This window comes from Eumetopias jubatus, unplaced genomic scaffold, assembly GCF_037043125.1.
Source record: "Eumetopias jubatus isolate StellerSeaLion01/CBP00866 unplaced genomic scaffold, mEumJub1_p1.0 scaffold_4, whole genome shotgun sequence".
NCBI classification, from domain to species: Eukaryota; Metazoa; Chordata; class Mammalia; order Carnivora; family Otariidae; genus Eumetopias; species Eumetopias jubatus.
The window spans coordinates 82254032-82275292 of NW_028274810.1; the positions used below are offsets into that span (position 1 = coordinate 82254032).

At 49.9% G+C, this 21261-nt stretch overlaps 1 long non-coding RNA gene, 1 other non-coding gene and 1 pseudogene across 3 annotated transcripts; 2 read left to right on the plus strand and 1 right to left on the minus strand.

Annotated features, from left to right (window-relative positions):
• Positions 1 to 4356: 4356 nt before the first annotated feature.
• LOC148164548 (uncharacterized) lies at positions 4357 to 18265 on the plus strand. Of its 2 annotated transcripts, XR_015767997.1 has the most exons (4): positions 4357 to 4604; positions 16836 to 16964; positions 17246 to 17470; positions 18109 to 18265. It is a non-coding gene; the product is annotated as an uncharacterized LOC148164548 (long non-coding RNA). The 2 variants fall into 2 exon arrangements; XR_015767998.1 differs by lacking the exon at positions 17246 to 17470.
• Positions 14941 to 17147, minus strand: LOC114217019 (epidermal growth factor-like protein 7 pseudogene; annotated as a pseudogene).
• A 2851-nt stretch (positions 18266 to 21116) lies between the features above and the next one.
• Positions 21117 to 21221, plus strand: LOC114217230 (U6 spliceosomal RNA). Its single transcript, XR_003610931.2, has one exon. It is a non-coding gene; the product is annotated as a U6 spliceosomal RNA (small nuclear RNA).
• Positions 21222 to 21261: the final 40 nt, after the last annotated feature.

Below are 21261 nucleotides of genomic sequence, written 5' to 3' on the forward strand. Positions count from 1 at the left end.
GAGAAAGACAGGAACAGCTAGAGTGTCTGAGTCCATCTGGGTGCACGTATTTGCTGCGTCTGTGAAGTTCCTCAGGGCCTTTCATTCCCAGGCCCCTCACCCCATGATTATCTTGTGCCTTCCACATTGGCCTTCCAAGCAACATTTTATGGAGCTAAAGATTAAAGATGGAGAAAAGAGGAGAGCTGCCCAGGACCCCACAGAGAGGGACACATCTGGAATCAGACCTGCCCCTCTCCTGTGGCCTCCATCTGCCCTCACACCCTCTGCCAGCCTGGGGCCCACCCTTCCCAACCCAACCTGGCCTTGCCTTTCCAGCCCCTGCTGAGCTGTAGGCCTCGGGAGCCAAACCCTGCTCCCGAACCCCCCCAAGTTTTTCTTTCTAAAAAAGCCCTGTTTGGGGATGAACTGGGGGTTTGTAATCCTGGCTCTGCCTCCTTTCCGCTGTTGCTGTGACTTTAAGTGAAATCATGGATCTGAAAAAGTACTTCGTAAACTGAAAAACACTGAAGCGACGCAAAGAAAGGGAAACCATCACCCTCTTGTGTACATAGACGAGGAGCTCAGAGTCCGGGGAGGAGGACACACAGCCCCACACCCCCAGCATGGCATAAATAATGTGACAGCCAAGGGCTGTGCCAGGCACTGCAAAGACAGCTCCTAAGAGAGTCAGGGAAGGCTCTAAGAGGACACCTCCGAGATGGGCCCTGAGGGGTGCGTGAGAGTTTACCAGCTAGACAAAAGGCAAGACTAGGCATGCGTTTTACGGGAAGGGAACAGCTGGTGCAAAGGCTGGGGGGGGGCTGGAAAGGGAACGGTGTCTAGCTAGCCCATCCAGTCAGCGATGGGGAAATGAGCCTTCGCAAGGCGGCCCGGGGCAGGGTGGAGAAGAGCAGTGAAATGCTTGCAAAGAAGACTCAGAGCTCTTTTCCATAAATAATGGGAATTCTAAAGGAGGGAGTGGTACTTGTGCAAGGAATTATGATTTCCATTTCTCACAAATTTCAAAATAGAGGCTCCGAGTGAGTCAGCAAACTGCCCAAAGCCTCTGTTTTCACTTAGTGCTGGTACAAGTCTGAGTTCCCTGTGAGCCGGTCAGGCTGACACATAAAATGAAATATTACAGCCCTACAGCTAAAAAGTGGCCGGGCTGGGTTCAAACCCAGGTCTGTCCGATTCACAGACTCTTCACTGCAGAAGCCCTGGGGCAGAGATCCGCGGCTCTCCTTTCCCAGCCTGGACTCCAGCCCCATGCCGGCCGGAGAGAGCAGCCGGTCACCAGCCAGGTTAGGCAGTGGGCCAGATAGCCCAGCAGGGTTTGGGAAGGAGCTAACCAGCAGCTTCTCTGTTTCAGGCAAGGCTTTACAAAGGCTTTACACTGCCTTGGCAGGAGAGGTGAGGGCAAGGGGGTGGGACTTCCAAGGAACGGCCTGGCAGGAGTGGGACCCCCTCCTCCTTAGTCAGGGGGCAGCTGAGCAGCTGTGTCTAGGTCTCCCATCTCCCTCCCTCCCCCTCCTGCTCCCTGGCTTGGAGAATCGCTGCTTCCAAGATTGTTGGAACTGGAAAAGCCCCCACCCATCTTTTCTTCGAATCCATTCCATACCATTATGCAGATGGCAAAACAGAGACCCAGAGAGGGAGAAGGCCAGTTCTCTCCCACCCATGTTTGTAGGTCTTACCATGTTCTCCTGTGTAGGGGCTTAAAATGTAAAGCAATTGAATAGGCAAGTCCAGGAGAGTGGTTACGTGACCCTCTCCCCACTGGCCTGGGGCCCCTAAGGATAAAGACTGACCCACCTCTGTGCCCCCAGCGTCAGCACAGGGCCCAGCATAGCGAAGGTGTGTGGCTATTCAGTAATGTGCCACAAAGTCCTGGGGGTACCTATGAGAGACACAGGGGATGGACTCCCAGAGAACAGAATCTTCATGATGTGGGCTAGGATAAATGTGGGTGAGGAGGAAAAGGCGTTGAGGATAACACCCTCCAGGTTCCAGGCTTCAGCTCCTGGGTATGTGAGGATAGCCTTCTCTAATTTCGAGAACAGTTGGAGGAAGAGCAGATCTTGATGACAAGTACAGCTGGGACCCTGAAATCACGAATTAAGGGCTGGGGGAAGAAGATTTGTTTGAGGATGTTATTGGTGTGTCCTGGAGGGTGAGGAGAATCAGGTATGAGTGGGAGAGGGTTTTGAATGGACGCTGAGGTTGGTCCTTGATCCCGTTTGGGCAATAGAGAGCCACCGAAGCTCTTTCAGAAGAACTTCAGGGGGATGGATTCCAAAGGTCACTTCCAGCCAGCACCAAAGAAACAGCACACCCCAGATTCCTCAGGAAGTGGGGGGAGATGAAGCTGGACTGTGCCTATATCAGTGTCCACTTTCTTCCTGTTCAACCCATTTGAACTCAGTAACCCTGAGAAGTGGGGAGGGGTAAAATGCCCATTGGGCAGATGGAGAGACTAAAACATTTCTAAGATGGAGGGGTGAAGTGGCTTGCCCAGGGTCACAGCTAGGAAGCAGAATCACAGGACCCGAGACCCTTGGAGCCCATCCCCCTCCTGTTTTACAAAAAAGGAACGAGAGGCCTGAAAGGGAATGTCCCCATTTTGCCAATGAGGAAGGAGAAACACAGGAAGGTTGGGTCTTCTCCAAGCTCTGCAGTGAATAGTGATCAAGCCCTCCAACTATCCTGGGTGTCCTTTCATCTGTCCACGGGACTGGGCCTTTCTACTGTCCCCAACCCCAGAGTTTACAAAATTACTTGTCTTGGCCACCAGATCTTGGGTTCAAGATCACGCCACTGGATGATGAGATACAACTCACTCTCACCCAGTACTGAGACCCAGAGAGGGGAAAGCCCTCCCACGTCACCTGGCAAGTTGGGAGCTAACTCCCAAGGCTATTTCCCAGGGCCGTCCTTTGGAGGAGGAGAAGGGAGGCTTGGGTGGTGGACTAGCCTCTGTGTAACCCTGGGAAACGGCTCTGAGCAGAGGAAGGTTCTGAGGCCCGAGTGGCTGGCCTGAGGCTCCTCAAGCTAAGGCTTGCTGCTGCCCTATGAAGTACTGGGTGAACACCAGGTACTTTCTGGTGTTCAGCCACTCGGTGGCTGCCCCATGTTCACGACCAGAACACGCCTGGAGCAGGGAGCTTTTCACCCGCATCCCCGCGAAGTTGCTCCATCATTCTGTCTTACCACAACCATTTCCTTCTCGAAAAACTTCCTTCCCCGCAGGCCTGAGGCCAGGAGGCCCTCAACACTGAGGACCTAGCGTAGCTTCTCGAGCTGCAGTGGAACGGGCTCAGGAATATACCAGGCGGCGGCCCTCTGACCCTGCCCCTACCACTCGATGAGCGGCGGTGTGCGGGGCTGGCCTCAGGAAGGGCCGGGCCTCCGAGAGTGAGAGTAACTCGCTCCCAACGCTTGCAAAGCAGTTTACGTACCACAGCCCCTTCGAGTCGCGCGGCCCTCCTGTGGGCGTGGGAGCAGTTACTGTCGACCCGTTATATAGATAAGGAAACCGAAGGCTGGGAAGGAGCTGGGTAAGGCGACTTTTCCGTCTGACTCAGCTCTCTGCTCCTCCTAAAGATCTATTCAGTGGTGTCAGGTATCAGGTTTTGGTTTTGCTTTCGGGTTTTTTTTTTTTTTTTTTTTGGAGGTTGCCTGGGAAAGAGTTGACTTTATCATGCCAAAGCGGATGGGGTAAATTGGAGCGGGGACGGAGACCCGTGTCAACGAAGGTCACACAGCAAGTGAACTAGCTGGCTGGGGTCGGACTTGGCCCGGCTGCTGCCTCCCACCCCCGAGGTCGCAGTTTCTTGGCCATCTAGGCAGGGGCCCCTCCAGAGAGCACGCCTCGGGTAGGGCCGCAGACTGTGGGGGGGTTGGCTGTGTGGGTGCACAGATTCCGGCCCCGCCTCCCCCAGCCGGGGCTGGCCTCCCTGACCCTTGCAGCCCCGCCCGGCCCCGCCCGGCCCCGCCCAGCCCCGCCCGGCCCCGCCCCGGCCCCGTCCGGCCCCGTCCGGCCCCGCCTCTGACACCCACCCCCCGCCCCCGACCTCGAAAGGCCCCGCCCCCAGCAACACCCCGGCTACTGAGGGGCGGGACTTCCGCCCCGGCCTGGGCCAGGCAGGAGCCCCGCCCCCGACCTGACGAGACCTACCAGGGAGAAGAGGGTTCGCTCCCCCCCCTCCCCGAGAAAAGAGGGCTACCCTAGGGGGCGACGCCTGCCGCTCCCGAGTCATTCATACATTCGTCCATTCACGCATTCAGTCTTCCCGATGTTTATTCATCCATTCCCTAACAAATTCTTATCCAGCCCCTTCTAATTCTCTCATTTGATGCATTCTGACAGCCACTCTGGGTCACGCCTTCTGCTGGACCCTGCCCCGGGGACACAGAAATGAACAAGGAAGACATAGTCTCTCCCCCCCAGAGGAGCTTCAGATTGTAAGGGGGCACAGCAGTGTGTGTCTGATGCTGTAACAGAAAGATGGACACGGGACAGCAGCAAGATAAAAGGAGCCGGAGGCGTGGGAGCCGCCAGGGAAGACTAGAAAGAAGAGCGGCATCTGACCTGGATCTGGAGGGGAACAGCAGGTGACCAGGTGAACGGTTAATAATAGTAATAACCCCAATATAAGCTCTTCGCAGACTCTTACTGTGTGTTTTATTTCCATTAATTTTCAAGTTGGCCGCAATCCTGGGGAATAGATATTATCACCTTCATTTTACAGATGAGGAAACTGAGCCTCCAAGAGATTTAATAAATTGTCCAAAGTAATACAACCAATAAATATGGGAGCCAGAATTTGAACCAGGTCTATCTCCAAATCCAGTGCTAAGTTTAGACCTGAATTTAAATTTTTTTTAAATTCAATTTAGTTAACATATACTCTATTATTAGTTTCAGGGGTAGAATTTAGTGATTCATCAGTTGCATATAACACCCAGTGCTCATTCCATCAGGTGCCCTCCTTAATGCCCATCACCCAGTTATCCCAGCCCCCCACCGACCTCCCCTTCAGCAACCCTCAGTTTGTTTCCTGTGATTAAGATTCTCTTATGGTTTGCCTCCCTCTCTGTTTTCATCTTATTTTATTTTTCTTTCCCTTTCCCTATATTCATCTGTTTTGTTTCTTAGAAACTCCACATATGGGTGAAATGATATGGTATTAGTCTTTCTCTGACACATTTCACTTAGCATAATACCCTCTAGTTCTGTCCATGTGCTTGCAAATGACAAGATTTCGTTCTTTTTGATGGCTGAGTAATATTCCATTTTGTATATATACCACATCTTCTTTATCCATTCATCGGTCAATGGACATCTGGGCTCTTTCCATAGTTTGGCTATTGTGGACATTGCTGCTCTAAACATTGGGGTACATGTGCCCCTTGAAATCACTATGTTTGTATCCTTTGGATAAATACCTAGTAGTGCAATTGCTGGGTCATAGGGTAGTTCTATTTTTAACTTTTTGAGGAACCTCCATACTGTTTTCCAGAGTGGCTGCACCAGTTTGTATCCCCTAGACCTAAATTTAAGTTTAAACATACAGGATGTTAGCTGTAAAGTCCTGGAGGCTATACCCCAAATATTAGCAATGGCAGTCTCTGGGAGATGAGTTTACAGTGTTATACACTGACACATGTTTGAATTGTATATGAGACCAGAGATATCTATATATGCTAGAATTCACAATTATCCCCATGTACATTAGTTTTTTTAAGATTTTATTTATTTATTATTTATTTATTTATTTGCTTGTTTATTTTAGAGAGGGTGCATGTGTGAGTGGGGGGCGGGGCAGAGGGAGAGAGAGAATTTCAAGGAGACTCCACTGAGCGAGGAGCACCATGCAGGGCTCAATCTCACCACCCTGAGATCACCAGCAGAGCAGAAATCAAGAGTTGGACCCTTGACTGGCTGAGCCACCAGGGGCCACCCACCCCATGTACATTAGTTTTGTTTTCTCCAATTCCTTTTCTTCCCCCAGAAATGAAAGTTGCTTAAGTGTGTGTGGGGTTTTCTTGATTACAAAAATATAGGATCACTTTTGAAAATCGGTCCATTTAGAAAGGGGAACCCTCCTACACTGTTGGTGGGAATGCAAACTGGTGCAACCACTCTGGAAAACAGTATGGAGGTTCCTCAAACAGTTGAAATTAGAGCTACCATTCGATCCAGCAATTGCACTACTGGGTATTTACCCCAAAGATACAAATGTAGGGACCCGAAGGGGTACGTGCACCCCAATGTTTATAGCAGCAATGTCCACAATAGCCAAACTGTGGAAAGAGCCAAGATGTCCATCGACAGATGAATGGATAAAGAAGATGTGGTATCTATACACAATGGAATATTATGCAGCCATCAAAAGGAATGAGATCTTGCCATTTGCAACGACGTGGATGGAACTGGAGGGTGTTATGCTGAGTGAAATAAGTCAATCAGAGAAAGACATGTATCATATGACCTCACTGATATGAGGAATTCTTAATCTCAGGAACAAACTGAGGGTTGCTGGAGTGGTCGGGGGTGGGAGGGATGGGGTGGCTGGGTGATGGACATTGGGGAAGATATGTGCTACGGTGAGCGCTGTGAATTGTGTAAGACTGTTGAATCACAGATCTGTACTTCTGAAACAAATAACGCAACATATTTAAAAAAAAAAAAAAGAAAAAGAAGATAGCAGGAGAGGAAGAATGAAGGGGAGTAAGTCAGAGGGGGAGACGAACCAGGAGAGATGATGGACTCTGAAAAACAAACTGAGGTTTCTGGAGGGGAGGAGGGTGGGGGGATGGGTTAGCCTGGTGATGGGTATTGAGGAGGGCACATTCTGCATGGAGCACTGGGTGTTGTGAACAAACGGTGAATCATGGAACACTACACCAAAACAAATTATGTAATATATGGTGATTAACATAACAATAAAAAAATTTAAAAAAGAAAGAAAGAAAGAAAATCGGTCCATTTAGAAGTGACCATTATCAGTGATTTTTTTCCCCCTTTCTGTTTCCTAAATGACTGCACCAAGGATGTACTACTCTTGTAATTCGAAAACAGATGTTATTTTTAAGAAATGAATTGCACATGTCAATGACTGGGGTGACCGAAGCCACCAGAGCTCAGGCAGTTCCTGAGAAAAAGGCCTGGGGGTTTTGGTCAAACTCCGAGCAGAGTGAGTCAGCAGCAGAAGTAGCTGCCAAAGCCAAACAGACAAGGAGAAACATAGGTCCCAGATTAGTGAAGGAAACTTACCCTGCGCCTCAGGACTGGTCAGCCCTCATCTGAGGCTCAGACATGCTGGAGAGCCCTAAGCACAGCTGAGGTACCTTGGAGAAGAGACACATAGGGGAGGTCTTTACAATGCATGGAAAATTGGCATGCAGGTATGGGCAGGGCTTGGCCAGGGGGCTTAAGAAGAGAAATAGTGAGCAAGGAGAAGCAGGAAGAACACTTCATTAAAGGGCAGCTGTATGGGTGACAGATTGCAGTAGGAGACCTCCCTAACATGTACAGTGTTGGTAGGATATGAAGGGGGAGAGATACATACCCAATTCAACATCTCAGAGAATGTGCTAGAACTATCAATAAGAGACATTGGTGATAAGAATAATGAGAACCATTTGTTGAGTGCTTATTGTGTGTCAGGCTCCTTATGCCTAGCACATTATATATAGTATAATATATATTAATTACATATTATATAATATATATTAAGTATATGTATTATATTAATTATGTTAAGTGTATAGGTAACATATGGTATGTTATACAATATATAATATAATTATATATAGGCATACATAGAAGTAAGGTGTATATATATACATATCTATATATCTATATATATATATATATATATACCTTTCAAGCTTGACCTACACTAGAATCTTCTGGAAGGATTGTTGCCACATTGATTGCTGGGCCCCATCCTAAGAGTCTCTGATTCAATATATCAGGGATGCGTCTAACTGACAGGTGATATTAATGGAGCTGGTCTGGAACCACACTTTGAAAACCACAATCTACATTATCTTATTTGTCACAACTACCTTACGATGGAGGTTCTGTTATTATCCCCATTTTACCGATCAAAAACAAACAAAACAACACATATCATCTGAGGCCCCTCCCAGAGGTAAAATTATTGTTTATGGCTAGTAAGGGGCAGAACCCGGGTTTGAATCCAGGTCTTCTAGACTCCAAAGTTCATGCTTAATCAAAACAATCAGTTCTTCTGTTCGATTAATTGATAAACAAATAAGATTCTCTTGTTTGGTAACAAACTTGTAAATTGTTTCTTCAAGATCTAAAATAAGAACAAAAAATTTGATGCCCGGAAGAGGCTGGGGCAGGTGTCACCAGAATTCCAGGGGCACAGCAACGGCAATACCTGGGGGGAGGTGAGGATGATATCACGTTGGAGGGACTTTGGGTTATACCATGCCCAGAATTTCTCAGTTCGTCCAGCCCCAGGTTCTCATGCTGTGGGCTCTCTGCTGGGACAGCAGTTCTTCCCTTTCTTATGATGCAATTCATCAAACACGAATTGAGTGTCTTGCTCAATGGAGCAAGGTGGGCTGAACAATGGCCACCCAAAGGTATCAGGTCCTAATCCCCTGAACCTGTGAACATAACCTTATACAGCAAAGTGATTTTGCGGATGTGATTAAATTAAGGAGCTTAAAAAGGGGGAAGACCATCCTGGATTATCAGGGTGGGGCTGATGTAATCACTGGGTGCTTATAAGAGAGGAGGCAATGTGTGAAGGCAGAAACACAGAGAGAGAGATCTCAAGATGCTGTGCCTCTGGCTTTGCCGATGGAGGAAGGGCCACAAGCCAAGGAATGCAGCTCTAGAAGCTAAAAAAGCAAGGAAACAGATTCTTCCCTAGAGTCTCCAGAAGAAATGCAAGCCCTGCCAACACCTTGATTTTGGACTTCTGACCTCCAACTGTGAGACCATAAAATTGTCATTGTATTAAGCCACTAGATTTATGGCAATTTGTTACAGAAGCAATATGAAATTGATACAAATGTAGCTGCCCCAAATAGAAAACTGTGTCTGGTTTTCACATATCTGTGTGAGCAAATAAATAGACACACATTCACACTCACACTGCTTCTGGCCTTGTGTATGCATGAGAGCAAGTGCAAATAGATGTTTAAGTGGCTTTCAGCCTTGAGCAGTGAGGGCACCTATGGCCACCTAGACCCACACAGATCACGCTGGTCTTATTTCCACAAGTAAACAAACGTGATTCATTCCCTCCATAAACACTTACTGGGTGCATGCTCTGTGCCCAGCATGGTGCTGGATATGGGTACAGAGAGATGAGCCAAACAGATCTCCCTGGGGCTTCTGGTCTAGGGGTGGGAGGGAGGATAGAAATTCAATACTCTCTCACATGGGGAGGATTGTCTCTGGAGGAGGTTCACCTCTAAAGTCAGCCCTCGGGTGGAAAGGGCATATCATTCAAAATTACACTCAAAAGTCCTTAAATTACCTGTAATGCACAATAAATCTATTGCATGCTTGGGTCTGAGACCTGGGCTGAAGGAGGTAACCAAAGGAAAAGCTGTCTTGAGATACTGGGACATTAACGCTGCTCTGACCCTAAGAAATAGACCCCATCTTTACGGATGAATTGAGATCCAGCAGAGCATTCAGGGGTGCTCCTGGACACTGCAGGGGTGATTCCAATCTGTTTTTATATTAAGCAATCATCATCTTAGTGAGTGTTAAAAGATTAGCTTGCTTTTGTAAGGGTAATACCAAATTCCAGGGGTGCAGCTGCAGGTCATGGTTGGAAGGTGAGTTCTGAAGTTGGTATTCATTACATGTGCCTCTGCGGTGAGTCCACAGGGCACGCTGTGGTCAGGGCTATTATGGAAAAGAGCTGGACTCATGAGACTATGGCTGGGGGACTGTGGGGGCTCGCAGAGGCCCTCCCAGAGGAAGTTACATTGAACTGACACCTGAAGGACAGGTGGGCATTAACCAGCCAAAGCAGCTGAGAAGGAGAATATTCTGGGCACACAAGCCACCTCAGCAAATGGTTAGAGATGATGCCTCCTCTGTAGGCCCCAGAGAGTAACACCCACAGCCCCCTTGCTGCCTAGAGGAGGGTTAGGACTCCAGCCCTAACTCTGAGACCTCTAGGACATCATCATCTGTGAACCCTAGGCACTGTTCCACTTCCTAGGAAATGCTGGAGACATTCTTAAAACAGGATTTCTTGTTTATGCCTGGGGCCCTCTCCGTTTTCTGGACGGGTGTGGTGAGGCTTTGCGGGGAGTGGTCCTAGAATCGGCTCTGAGGCTGGCTTGCTATGGTGACCTTGGGCCAGTCACTTCTCTCCGGGTCTTGATTTGTCCATCTTTAAAGTGGGGACTGAGGGCAGGTTGAGCCCTTCCAGCTCTGACACAGTCCTTCCAGGACTGTGGAGGAATAGCACCCTATCATGGTTTGAACCCCCAGACGGTGGCACCAGCTCTGAGTGTGAGTCCTGACTCCGTCATTTACTGGGACCTTGGGCAAGTCATTTCACCTCTCTGAAGCTCCATTTCCTCATCTGTAAAACACGGGCCTGCGTTCCCATCCCTCTGGATTGTATGAGGATTAAAGGAGATCACAGACACAAAGCACGTGTCGCAGGGCTGAGCCCAGCAAATGGCAACCCCTGTCATTTTTTGTAGTGGCTGTGAAATGCAACGTGTTAGCTCGGCTGATGGCTGCACAACACACCACCCTCAGGGTTTACCATCAGTGAGGACTCTGCAAACAGCATCAGAAGGGCCTCTGATGGGTGTTCAGGAAAGTTTCCTTTTGGGGGGAACTCAGGAAAGCCCCCCATGCCGGGTAGGAGGTAGCTGCACTAAGTCTGCCGAACTTGTGGGTCCAAAGATGGTTCCCAGACTGAGCTGCCAAAGTGGGCCTGGGATGGAGCCTGGGTGGACTGAATCAGCTTGGGGTAAGAAAGGCAATGTCCCTTACCCTCAGCTGGTAACCAGGGCCAGGGCAGGCTAGCACAGGACAGACAGGAGAACCAAGTCTGCTTTCACCCATGACCAGCCCCTGAGGCTCTGGCCGTGCCCTACCATCTGATTCCAACTCTCTAGTGTCTACTCATCTTGTTGCTTACTGGTCCGACCACTCTTTAAACAAGGGTGGGGGGGCGGGTAGGACTGAGTCCCAGAAAGGGGCAGGGACTTGCCCAAGATCACATTGCAAGTCAGAACCAGAATCAAGGTCTCCGGGCATCAGTTCCAATCTCTGACAGCATCGGCAGCCTCCTTGACTCTTTCTAGCGAGTGAGGAGCTGGGTGTTGCCTGGCAACTGCAGCAGCCCCAGATGTTTCCCATCTCCACATTCCCACGGGAATCAGGCCACCCGGTGACAGTTGGGCTCAGACTTCAGAGTGAAAATGTCTCTGGTTTACAGGGCAATGGGGAGGAGGGCTTCTCCCGTTGAAGTACTGAGCCAGGCAAGGAGCAGTCAGGTCCCCTCCCCGTGCTGGAGCTCCTCCCAGGCAGCCCAGACCTGTCTATCTTTCTGGCTGAGGGGCACACTCCCATAATCTCTTCCATCTAGGCAGAGCTGAGATGTGGGCTGTCTTCCCAGACAGCCTCAAGTGCTGGAGGAGAAAATCCTGCCAGAGCAATGCGGAGAGAGAGCAATGCGGAGCTGCACGTGAGCTCAATTCCTGGCTCTGCCACTCATTGGCTATGCGTCCTTAGTCAAGTCACTTCACCTCTCTGAGTTGGTTCTCTCATCTGCAAAAGAGGATTATTAATAACTGCCTCTCAGGTCTGTATAAGGAGTGAATGGAATAATAAACGTAAAGTACCGGGGGGTGGGGGGACGGGTTAGCCTGGTGATGGGTATTAAGGAGGGCACGTTCTGCATGGAGCACTGGGTGTTATGCACAAACAATGAATCATGGAACACTACATCAAGAACTAATGATGTAATGTATGGTGATTAACATAACAATAAAAAATTTAAAAAAAAACGTAAAGTACCGGGCATAGAAGTAGGTACTCAGTATTGATGTCTTCATCAGTTAACGTGCTCAACTGTAAACAAGAGTCCGCTCTAGAGTGTCCAGCAGGAAAGGGCCAGAGAATCACTCTGGGAGGCTGTACAGCAAGGAAAAATCTCCCCAGAATGCAACTCCAGTAGAGACGCTAGAGCACCCCAGGGGCTAGCACAGAGGCACCCCGATGCTCTGCAGGCACCGCTTGCCTTTCGCGGGTTCGTTCCTTTGGGGATCTGGCACGGGAGGAAAGGAGTTATAGGCCTGGCTCCCAGGGCTGGCCTGCATAGGGAAAACACCAGTAGCCAACACATGTAAAAACACTATCCACCTGGCATGACTTCAAATGCTTACAAGTCTTGGACAGAGATACTATGATGATGCCAGTTTCCACGTTTGGAAACTGAGGCACAGAGAGGTTCTTTCTCCTAACTTACCTGAGATCACACAGCTAGTAAGTAGTGAAACCTGGACCGGCCATGCAGTCTGGCCCCAGAGCCTACGTTCTTAACTACTACCTCTGTTCCTAATATTGTGAACTAGAACTCCGAATGAGGTGCCCTGAGAAATAGTGTTATACGTGATGGGGAGCTTCCATCATAAATATGACTAGATGGATGGAGGAATGGATTTAATTCATTAATTCGACTAGTATTAAGCGCTTCCTAGGTTCTCGGTGACGAGCACTGAACAAGACTAACATGACCTCTGCTTATGAGGAGGCTAGCGCTGTGAGGAAACAAACAGGAAATAGGCAAACACCCAAATAAATAAAACAATCACAAATATGAGAAGAGAGGTGAAGGACGCACAAAGTGTGGTATGAGAAAGAACGACTGGAGCGTTGTTGGGGTTATGAGGACTCTCTCCCGGGCTCCTTCTGTTCCAGCCATACTGGCCCTCGGGCCTACCAGGCACACTGAGAGCTTTTGCCCTGGCTGTTGTTCCTGCTTGGAGAAGACTTCCCCCAGTTATCCACGTGGCTAACTCCCTCAACTCCTTAAGGCTTTACATAAATATCGCCTTCTCGGTGAGGCTTTCCCTGCCACCACTGTCTAACCACGGACCCCCTCTCCACCCCTCCACACCTCAGCACTCCTTATCCTTACCCTGCTTAGTCTTTATACCTTCTAACAAAACCTACTGTGTTTTCAGTTCGTCTGCTTCCGCTTGTAGAATCTCAGCACTAGGAGAGCAGGGATCCTTGTACTGTTCACAGAAGAGTGTGTGTCACATAGTGTGTGGTGAGTGTAGGTGCTCAAAAATATTTGTTGAATGAATATAAATAACTTCCCCAAGGTCACACGGCTGGGAGGCAGCATGGTTGTGATTTGAATCCAATTTTTTTTTTTTTTTTTGGCTCCAAAGCTATAGAATCTTCTTTCTAGGGTTGTTATGAGGCTCAAATGAATTTGCGTGTATCAGCCACTTAGCAGAGTGCCTGGTACAAAGGTTAATGTGCCATAAATGTGAGCTATCATCATCATCACCATTATTATTATTATTATTATTATTATTATTATTACTGTTGAGCCTCCCCCCATCCTGGGCTCATTTTTCTAAATTCCATAATAGTTAAGTCAGCTTTTTGGGATGGGACTTCAGGCGGACTCTGGCAGACACACTCACATGACCCTCAGGAAAAATGGGGTCATCTCTTGCCAGCCCAGGCAGCAGAGAGCCCTGCCCCTGCAGCACCCAATCCTCTATGTGGCCCTACCCACTTAGTAACAGACCTGAAATTGTTCTCCCACCATTACAAACAACACAGACTTCCTGTGTTTTCCGAAAGGGGAAGTCCAGTCAGCAATTTACCTTGAGTCATTTGTTTCGAGAAGGAAGCCTCCGCAATTGGCAGAAGGTAGCAGAAGAAGGAGGACTGCCAGAAAAGGGAAAGGAGATCTGATTCTAGGAGTGCCCCCACTTCTCAGCTGACTACACTGAACAAGTCCCCTCTCTGGCCTTGATTTTCTCACATGGAAAACGGGGCAATGATTTCACCTCACCTGCTTCTCTGCACAATAGTAGTGTGGATGCGTGTGCATGTGCCTGTGTGTGTGTGAAGAGCTGGGAATACAAAAGCTCTGTGCCACTGGGAGGGTTCTATAAAATGGATCCTTGGTTTCCTCAGCTGTGAAATATTAGCTTATCTCCTAATCTGGCTTTGAGGGTTAAGTGAGATATGCACATCAAGGGCTGGGAAGAACCGAGGCTCAGGAACAGTGGCTCTTGTTTTTAATCCTCGATGACCTCTCATTTCCTCCCCCCTCCCCTCGGTGATGTCCTGTCCAGTCCTGGCTGTGCTCAGGGCAAAGCTCCTTGTGAGATTGCTTCTAATAGACCCCCTCCCACACCTGTGAGGCCACACATGCTTGTTAAAATAGAGGATAATTTCATTTATATTTTTCCTGATTACAAAAATAGTAAGTCCATGGTAAAAAAAAATTTTTTTAAGATTTTATTTATTTATTAGAGAGAGTGCTAGCTGGGGGAGGAACAGAGGGAGAGGGACAAGCAGACTGGGCTGAGCAGGGAGCCCCACGCGGGGCTCGATCCCAGGACCCTGAGATCATGACCTGAGCTGAAATCAAGGGTGGGACACTCAACCACCTGAGGCATCCAGGCGCCCTCCTGATTTCTTTTTTAATGCATGTGTCCCAGGGTGTTAAATGCAAGTGTCCTGTCACTTTGCCTTTAGAGTAGAGGCAACAAATACCGAGGACCACCCAGGCAGGGCATGCCTACGGCTGGAGAAACTGGTTCTACCCGCATGAACCCATCACCCGCCTCTTGTCACCACGGAGTGTGTGTGTGTGTGTGTGTGTGTGTGTGTGTGTGTGTGTGTGTGTGTTAGGCAGACACAGAAAGAGACACAGAGACAGAGGAGAGGCTGCTTGGGAGGGATTTCTTTTGGAGAGGATTATTGCTTATTGTCTGTTCCTATTGTAACAATCCCCTTCAGCCAGAGAGGAGGGATGAGGGTGTGTCTCCTCCTCACTTTAGAGCAGGAGGCTTGGAGACCACTTGGCAAGTTTGAGATGTGCCTCAGTGGTCCATGGGCCAAAGACAAAGGCAAATCTAAGGCAACAGCCCCTCTTCTCTCCCCCTGGCAGAGAGCTTGTCATGCTGAATCGTGTCCACTGAGTTGTCTACCTCCCCCACTTGACCTGGAAACTTCTTTCAGACTGCCTGGGTCTTGTATCCCCTGCCCCTGCAGAAGGCCTAGCACTTGGTTGATGCTTGATAAATGTTCTGGTGAATGGAGGAAAGACTGACTAGAGAGCAGAAAGAACAAGGTTTTGGAGCCACCCAGGTCCAAGTTCCAATCCTGCCTCTGCCACATTCCAGCTGTGTTCTCTTTGGGGAAGTCACATCATCTCTCTAACCTCATTTTCTCACTTGTAAAATGAAATCGAGTGTCTGTTCATAATGAAACAGAGCTTTTTCCCTGCCCCGAACCCTCATTTTATTCTGACACAGATCAGAGGTGCCCCCCAACATGCTGCCCAGCAAGCAGGACCCTCGTACCTTCCCTCAGCCATGGGTCCACTGGCAGGGGTGCACGGGTGCTAGGCAGCCCAGTGGGCACAAGCTCTTAGTAGCCAGAGCCAGGGACCTGGACCAGGCCTGTCACAGCTCCTTCTTGCAGGAGCAGAACCCCAGCTGCTCCATGCGCTCCAGCTGCTGGAAGGAGTGAACCAGGAGGCTGTTAGGGTCAGGCAGCCTGTACTCCAGGGCCCTCGAGGCCTGGCTGTACAGTGGGGACCAGCACCAGCTGCAGCTTCTGCTCCAGCACATCCAGTCTTGACCGAAGTATCCACACTGTCCATTCCTGTCGTGGGGTTCGGGGCTACCCTGGGAGGCCTTCACTTGGGCAGGCAGAGCACATCATCTGCAGATGGGCTGTGCCCTTCCCGACACTGGCACCAGTACCTACCCGCAGTGTTGACACAGTGCGGGGGACAGGTGCCCCCTCCAGCACCGCATTCGTCCATGTTTGTCTGGCAGGTGTCGCCCTGCCATCCTGCAGGGTGGTGACAGCGGCCTGGCTGGAACATAGCCCTGTCCATTCTGGCATGGTGGCTGACATATTGTTGCTCCACAGGCCCTGGGGAGCCTGCTGGTCCTCTTCCAGCCAGGGCAGCAGGCGGAGCGAAGCCCGGTGGAGGCCGGCCCAGGGCTGCGGCACTAGGCAGTCCTGTAGATGGTGCGGTAGGTGCTGCAGGCTTGGTGCCATCACAGATGGTGAGGGAGGGTTGGTACATCTGCTGCACGAAAGACTCAGACTCGGGGCCCCTGGGAGCCCCGATTGCGCACACCCTGCGGCCAGGCCAGTAGACATGCTCAGTGCCATCCACTGCCAGCACCAGAACCACACCAGAAGTAGTTCCCGGGACTCACACATGGCCCATGTCTGCAGGTGAGATGGCCTTGTCCTCAGCATGGCCACCCAAGCTGGGAGCACACTGAGACAGGGTTTTTAATGAAATGAGATCAAGCATTGGCACACAGTAGGTGTTCCAGCAATGATGAACGAATGAAGACACAGTAGTCTTAGCAACTGCAAACTGGCAGGGCCTCCTGAGAATTTCGCATCTGAGTTGATACAGGGCTGGTACTTCCAGATCCTGGTTTCCTTCCCTGCTCCTTCCTCTGTCCCCACCATCATCATCATCTTTAGCAGCAACAACAGCTGCGGGTTGTATGGCAAGTTACAGAAATTCTATGACTTGGTCTCGTGTAAATCCCACAATAGTCCTGAGGTCTGTATTATAATTCCCATTCCACAGATGGAACCTAGGCCGAGAGAGGGTGTATGATGTGCCCGAGGGCACAGAGATCTGAGACTTGAGGGCACTGCTTTTGGCCTTCCTTGGATGAATTGATTTAACATGTACTCAGCACCCACTGTGCGCATGGTAAGTGCTGACACTATGACAATTTCTTTTGGGGGGCGCGATCGGTTGGAGAGCAGGTCCAGTCCACTTTTTCCATCTCTGTGACTTTGGGCAAGTCCCTTCACTTCTCTGGGACTTAATTTCTTCATCTGTAAAATGGGCACCATGATCATAGTCTCATAGGAGAGAGTATGACCCTCTCATGCAATCACTGCAGGGAAAACAGAGATAATGTATTTATGTAGCACACTGGTGCAAGCAAGCACTCAGTAAATTGTAGCTGATTCTTCGTTGTCACCTAGATGTCAGCCAGGGGCCTCCTGACCCCTTGAGATCTTCGCAGGATGAGCCCAAGTAACCACTACAAAGCCCTCTCCAAGATTACTGCAAATTCCTGGGCGATTTGATTTCTCCCAATCCAGCTCTGGCTTCAGCCTATACCGTCTTTGGTCAACACTATACCAAAATAGTTGTAAAACTTGGCCCCTTCTACTAGTTCCACAAACACCCCAGTCAAGGCAGCCTCAGTGAGTATTGGAGACTTTTTTTTTTTAAGGTTTCTAGGTATGGGAGACAGAGAAGGGGATCACATCATACCTACAAAAAAAAACCTCACGGTGAACTAAGAGTAACCCAGTTCCCAAGATGGCCTCAGCCTGCTCTTCTGCTTCTCTCCCCATTGTCCCCAGACCCTCAGCCTTGGGACAGTTGCCATAGTTTGGCTATGGTTTCCAATTCTCTCTTCCTAAGGAGCTCTCCAATTTCCATTCCAGGCATTATCCCACTGTGTGAAGCCTTAGAGGTTGGGGGTGGGGGGCGGGCTGGTGGTGGTGTGCTTCCCCTCCTATCTCCCCCTCACCCACCCACCCCACCCCCACAAGTAAAACACTGCAGAGTGCTTCTCAGGCCTTCAGGAAGCCCCAACAAGGATGGGAAGAAATGTTTGCTATCATTCATGCTAGTTGATGCTGGTGGGTGGGTGACCCTGCCTGGCTGCTGGCTGCCACAGGGCTCTCCCATACTCCCTACCCTTGGTTCCTACCCATTTCCCAAACCCAGTCCTCCAGTTTCTGGTAAATTCTCTGGGGCACTCAGTAGCTTAAAACATCCCGTGTCGTTTTAGGAACAAATTCAAATCCTAGTCCACTTCTTGTTGCCTCCACAGCAGCTGCCTCTCAGAGCTTCAACAGCAAACCTTCACTTTCAACAGTTTTTCAAAGTGTTTTTTCAACGAAAGCCATTCCTTCCCTAGGACAGGAAGTCACGTGCTGAGGATCTACAAGCTGTATCTGGTCCACAGGGATTTTTAAAAAAAAAATCAAATGAACATTAAAAAATTGAGAGATTACATGTGAAAATCTGGATTTGTGCCTTTTCTTGTAAACTCATAATATCTGACATCATAGGACTCACATTTCCCCCCAAGGAGCATGTTGGCCTGAATGGAGAGCAGGGTCCCTGCCCTTCAGACAGGTTTTTCTTATGCTTTCACCCACTGGCCTTATTTCTCCAGCTTGATCCCTGTAGGCTTTGAACTTTGTGACCTTTGCTAAAGGGCATTTCGGGACCGGTTTCCGCCCTCCACTGCATCATTGCAATCAGATTGGGTCCATGAATTTGCTAGGTTCGCAAAGGGCACCGTAGGCAGAAGATACAGCAACAGTGGTCACTTAAGCACGTGAGCGGTGACTGTTCCTGGAAGGGCAAAGGGTCCGGAGGACTGGGTCTCTGGTGCGAGGGGGCGGTGGGGCTGGAAAGGGTTAACCTGGGGCTTGGTTCTGAAGGGCCTTAACGCTGTCTTACAGGACTCTGGGAGCCAGTGCGGTGTTGAAAGCAGCGGCACAGCATGAGGTGTGCGTATGACAAAAGAAGCTGGGAAGCTCGTGGGCAGGATGGATTGAAACCCTCCCATTCCCCCCCATCCCCCCCCACCCCCCGCTATCCCCGCAGCAAGCCCAGCGAGAGGCTGAGGCAGTGGTCCAGGAGGGCCAGGGATGCTGCGGCCAGGCATGTGGCAGCGGCGGTGGGAATGGCTCGGAGGATGGCAAGGGAGGGAGTCCAGAGACTGGGTTGCCCAGGCATGGATACGCTTGACCTTGACAGAAGACACTGCGGGCGCTGCGGCGGCAAAGCGCTCGCCTCCCCGCCTTTCCCCACCCCCGCGCCGCAGCGGACTGCGGCGGAATCCCGGCCCCTCGCCTCTGCGCCCTCCCGCGCCGCTGCGGCACGCGAGGGGCGGGGGCGGCAGGGTGGCGGGGATGCCCGTCTTCCCTGGAAGGCCGGAGAAGGGGGTGGGGAAGGAGGTGGGGGAAGGAGGCCGGTCACGTGGCGCCGCCACCAGGCGCGGCCGGATTGGAGGTTCCGCAGCCGATCCTGCCCGGCTGCTCGGGTTTCCAGGCAAGGAGCAGCCCCTCCCGCGTTCCCGCTTGCAGGGGATGCTCTGGCCCAGCGCAGAACAGGGTAGGGCGGGGGCCGCGCTCTCCCCGCCCTGTTAAACGCTGCCAGATCCCTGGCTTCTCGCCGCGATCCTCACTGCAGCTTGGGAGGTCTGATTATTGTCTCCGTGAACACATCCCTTCTCTGCTTCTCTTCTGCCTTCCCCCATCTGTCCCTCTTCCTACTGTGCTACCTGAAGGCCAGCTTTGTTGGGACTGGCTGAAGCAGGTTTCTGTTACTCGCCAAGATTTTGTAGCTTTGGGCAAATCAGTTAACCTGCCTGGAGGTGGGGAAGATTCAGATAGAAATCTCACAGACACCTCAAGCACCACACATCCGAACCAACCACAGTTTCTCCCCAAACTGTTTCTTCTTTGTGTCCCCATCTCTGTTTTAAGCAAAAACCTGATAGCCATGTCCCTCTTGCTGTCCCCCATCAAATCTATGACCGAAACCTATTAAATTTACCTCCAAAATATTTCTTAAACCTCAATATCCAGTATTTTCCCTTAGCATTTATCCCAATTTGTAGCTGTATGTTTATTTGTGATCGTGTTTGTACAGTAAGCTCCATGAGAACAAGGACCTTGTCTTTTTGCAAGCCATTGTATCACCAACACAGCACTGGCACACAGTAGGTGTTTGATAAAATTTTATTAAATGAATAGATGCATGGCTAGTCCTGTGCTAGGTACTAGGTGTGGAGGCGGACACAGATTTTAAGATGGGACACACAGTTCTATCCTCATGAAGTCATCTATGTAACAAACATGCACCGAGGCCTTCTAGGCTAGCCCCTCAGCAGGACCGGTGCACAAGCTGAACAAGACACCATTTCTACCTTCCTCCTTCATCTTGGAGGGACCACACATGACCAACCTAGACAAATAAGACTCTGGGGTTGGAGGGGTCAAGTGTAGTAGTATATAATAACCTCTACAGTCAGAAGAGTCCAGGGTTTAGAATCTAATGATCCGGCTTCCCAGGCCAGCTTTGCCTACTTCTGGCTGTGTGACCACAAGTCCCTTCTCTCTCTGAAGCTCCATCTTTTCATCTTAAAAAAATGGGAAATAACAGTACTGTCTAAAAGGGCTGAGAGATATGAACAAGATAAATGAAAACACTAAGTGCCAGGTTTTACAACAATGCTGGGTGTAGGTGGCTGACCATGCCTCCTCCTTAGCCTGGAAGAGACTAGCTGACACCCGTTGAACCAGGGCAATTAATCATGGCATTCCCTTTCGTTCTCAGAAGTGTCCTGGGTTTGCACCATAAATTATGTGGTCATCCTAGCAATAAGTGTGACACTAGAGTTATCTCCATTGTGCCCTGGAGACACAAAGGTGGGAGGGTGGCGGGGCTGACTGGAGGAAGGGAGGCCGTGACCAAGGAAATGAGTCTGGAAGTATGCAAGTGATTACACCAAATGAAGAGAGATAGGAAAGGCATGAGAGGCAGAGGGACCAGCATTTGCAAAGGAAACAAAACTTGGTAATTTGGGGCATGTTTAGATAACATCAAGAAGGCCCAATGGTGCTCTCTTTGGCAGCACATACACTAAAAATAGAACGATACGGGGCACCTGGGTGGCTCAGGTGGTTGAGCGTCTGCCTTCGGTTCCAGTCATGATCCCGGGACCCTGGGATCAAGTTCCACGGTGGGCTCCCTGCTCAGCAGGGAGCCTGTTTCTCCCTCTGCCTGCTTACTTGTGATCTCTCTCTCTGTCAAATAAATAAGTAAATAAATAAAATCTAAAAAAAAAAAAATGGAACGATACAGAGAAGATTAGCATGCCCCCTATGCAAGGATGACATGCAAATCTGTGAAGTGTCCCATATTTTTAAGGGGCACCTGGCTGGCTCAGTTGGTAGAGCATGTGACT